The 3,758-nt window shown below is 38.8% G+C and overlaps 1 long non-coding RNA gene across 1 annotated transcript; it reads left to right on the top strand.

Annotated features, from left to right (window-relative positions):
* The first annotated feature begins 232 nt into the window (after window positions 1-232).
* On the top strand, window positions 233-1,897 carry LOC142463824 (uncharacterized). The gene is made up of 2 exons (XR_012787512.1): window positions 233-676; window positions 1,614-1,897. It is a non-coding gene; the product is annotated as an uncharacterized LOC142463824 (long non-coding RNA).
* The last annotated feature ends 1,861 nt before the right edge of the window (window positions 1,898-3,758 follow it).

Raw genomic sequence — 3,758 nt, 5'->3', positions numbered from 1 at the left:
GTAATAACTCTGTTACCCTAGCACCCGACAAACACTCCAACAGATAAGTAATAACTCTGTTACCCTAGCACCACATAAACACGCCAACAGATGAGTAATAACTCTGTTACCCTAGCACCCCATAAACACGCCAACAGATAAGTAATAACTCTGTTACCCTAGCACCCCATAAACACGCCAACAGATGAGTAATAACTTCACTATTCCGCAGCTCGTTTTCATCGAGCAGTGAGACAGAAAAAACAGCGCAAACACAATAGTGAAGTACTTTCAAAAAAGTGTATAAAACATAAAAGAATATATATCTGCGTACATCAGGTTAAAAGTTTACAGGCATGTAATGCACTCAGGCATAAGTTACCAACACCGCTCGCCGTGGAGAGAAGGAACACTCTGGTACTCAGTCCCTCAGATATGGCAGCTGGGCATGCAGGGTGGATGTCAGGATACAGGTCACTCAGCTAGTTCTTATATCCAATATTCTCCTTCCAGCTCGTAGCCCTCCGATCAGCTGATCCGTGAGGTCAGCAGAAAAGAAGGAAAATCTGCAGGGACAGCCGATGATGCACTCCCGCCTGCTATGCAGTTCCTCAATACGGCTTCACGACACGCCATCAGATGAGGACGGCCGTCAAGCCGAGATGACGTCGCTCGAAATCAAACAAGCTCCCAATGGGTAATAGAAGCAGTGACTAAAGGCCACCAAAAGTATATTCAGGAGTCACTCGTTACACCTCGTAGTTCCAACCGGTTTCGTGGTCTGAAAACCACTTCATCAGGGATAGTATAATGATTGTGATTGGTGGGTATTTAAACCATAAGGTAACATTTGGTTGGTTAATTGGAATAGCGTCCTCATCCAATCACAAGCTCTAATAATGAGCACCCATAATAGACTTGCAGACCGTGCTACCTCATTGTGTGAGAGGATGAGGTCATGTCTCCCAATTAACCCTTCACAATCTGGTTAACAAAACATGATATAAAAAATGTACATATATATGGTATACTAAACTTTTAATATAAAACAACATATTAGGAAGAGACAACAATATTAAATAAAATAGAGCTCTGAAATAAAATAAACATCAGTTAGTATGGAAAATTGAACATATGGTAATATACATGAAATAATAACATATATATACACCTATTAAAATTATGTTGGAAGGCAAAGCACAGGAATAACGTATATCTCAATAAGGATATATACTAATAGAGACACCATAAATCTATGTTTTCATTAAGGCCCCTAGGGGCCAGGGTACCTAATTTATGGATCCAGAATGTCTCTTTTATAGAGACATCCTTAATTCTGTCCCCTCCCCTTCTATTTCTAGGAACACATTTAATCCCTTTGAATGTTAAGGAAGAAGGGTCCCTACCATGATACAGAGCAAAGTGACGACTAACACTATGGGTCTGTAAAGCACTTTTAATGTTTCTAATATGTTCCTGAATGCGGAGTTTGATACTCCGTTTTGTGCGGCCCACATATTGTAGGCCGCATTGGCATTCAAGAAGATACACAACATGTGTAGTGTTACAATTAATATATTCAGTAATGTCATAGGATGTAGAGTCATTACGTGATTGGAAAGTTTTTCTTGCAGGGTGAAGATGTTTGCAGACAGAACATTTTCCACATGGAAAATTCCCGACCGGTTTACTGCCAAGCCAGGATAAACTCGACAGCTGGACATTATCCCCACCAATGTCACTAGGTGCCAAAGCATCTTTTAAACTTCTTGCTTTCCTATAGATGAAATAAGGAGAATGACTAATATGACCACTCAATATAGGGTCCATAGAGAGTATACCCCAATGTTTTTTAATAATTCCTTCAATTCCCTTGTTTATGGAATTGTAATTTGTAATAAATGGAACAGTAATTTTCTTCTCAGTCTCGCTTGTTTTTTTGTGTACTTTTTTGTTTCTAGGTAGCAGCATACTTGTACGGTCCATTTTTCTGACTCTATCTAATTCAGCCATTAATCTTTTGTAGTTATATCCCCTCTCCATGAATCTCATAAACAGGAACTGAGCCTGTTTTTCAAAATCTATTTCGTTAGTACAGTTCCTTTTTATTCTCATAAATTGGCCCCCAGGTATGTTTGATATCCATAATGGTTTATGGATGCTGGAGGCCAATAAAAGATTGTTTGTATCTACTTTCTTGAAGAAAGTTACTGTATTGATACCATGTTCAACTGAAGCTGATAAAACTAAATCCAAATAGTCAATACTAACACTATTAGTATTGTGGGTAAAATTCAAATTGTATGTATTCGAATTAATATAATGTAAGAAGTTATTTACTGACTCTTCATCGCCCTCCCATATGCACAAGATGTCGTCTATGTACTGACGCCACACTATTATGTGTGGTTTATATGGATTATTCTGCCAAATATAGGACTCTTCCCAGTTCCCCATATACAGGTTTGCGAAACTGGGGGCAAACCGAGTGCCCATGGCAGTTCCGAAAACCTGCAAGTAGAACTGGGATAGAAATAAAAAATAGTTGTGGGTCAGTACATATTCGATTGCTTTTACGATGAAATTCCTATTAAGTTCAGGAAGTTGAGAGTCACCTGTTAGTGTAGGTGTGTCTGCACAGAGTTATTATACCTCTTGTGCTCTGACAGTACATACCCATTAACCGTGTATCACCCTGCCAACGGGTTAGATTTTATCTACAGTTACTAGCTGATACACGTGATACCACCATTACCACATTAGGCTGCATGAGACATTATCTAAACAGTGGTCTTACATTGGTCCCACCACTACACTATATAGTAGTCTGTTTACTTACAGCATGGGATCCTGAATATCTATCAAGGACCCCCCCATATGTTCTATCTACTTAGCTGTCACAGCTACGTTATATAGATTACAATCACGTGCTGTTTGATCTGCATTTTGATTTTAAACCCCATTATTTTATTCATTGTTGAAATTAAAGTATTTTAATATTATCATTATACATTTAGTAGTGATTGAGTGCTTATATACTAGGTCTCCCTTTTCTCTTGTATACATAAACTCCAATATAGTATCCTGAATGGGCTGGTGCATATCCCATAAAGATAACAAAAGCATACATTACCAGAAACTGTCAAAAAGGAGACAGCACTCAGGCAGGTAAATTCAGTAAGTGTATTAAAACACAAAGCACAGAAGTCCAACGTTTCGATCCCACAGGGGGATCTTCCTCAGGGGGGTGCAGATATATATATATATATATACAGAACAAGAAAAACAAGCAGTGGCGCCTCCCAATATCTAACCTACATTAGTGGGGTCATGTAGATATATAGTGAATCTAGAAACTATGCTGTTCAGGACACAAAAATTAACATGAAATATTGACAATATGACTCAAATAAAAATGAAAATATAAATGTCCAAATAAAAAATACACAATACAAATGAATGTCCAGTCCCACATCACTGTCCAACCGAGTCTTTGCAGCCTGGAAAAAGGGGAACACCACTCCCTCCAAGATATCTATAGAAAAAACAGACAAGAAACAGGCGCACTCATAGTGTAGTATGATTACAAAAATGTATATGGAACTGGGTGGGTAAAATTGCTCACTCACAAACACATCAGGAACGTAAGCATGTATGAGTAATACTCAATCGCCAACCGATGCAGCAAAATACCAGCAGCTACTTCCGTCTAGGGTAAACTGGAACTAGCAGCTCCTGCACCTCTCTCCGTGTACCGGAAGTGACTGTGCATGAAGAGC

Source organism: Ascaphus truei, chromosome 12 (genome assembly GCF_040206685.1).
Source record: "Ascaphus truei isolate aAscTru1 chromosome 12, aAscTru1.hap1, whole genome shotgun sequence".
Taxonomy (NCBI): Eukaryota; Metazoa; Chordata; class Amphibia; order Anura; family Ascaphidae; genus Ascaphus; species Ascaphus truei.
This window is presented reverse-complemented; position numbering and strand designations above follow the sequence as displayed.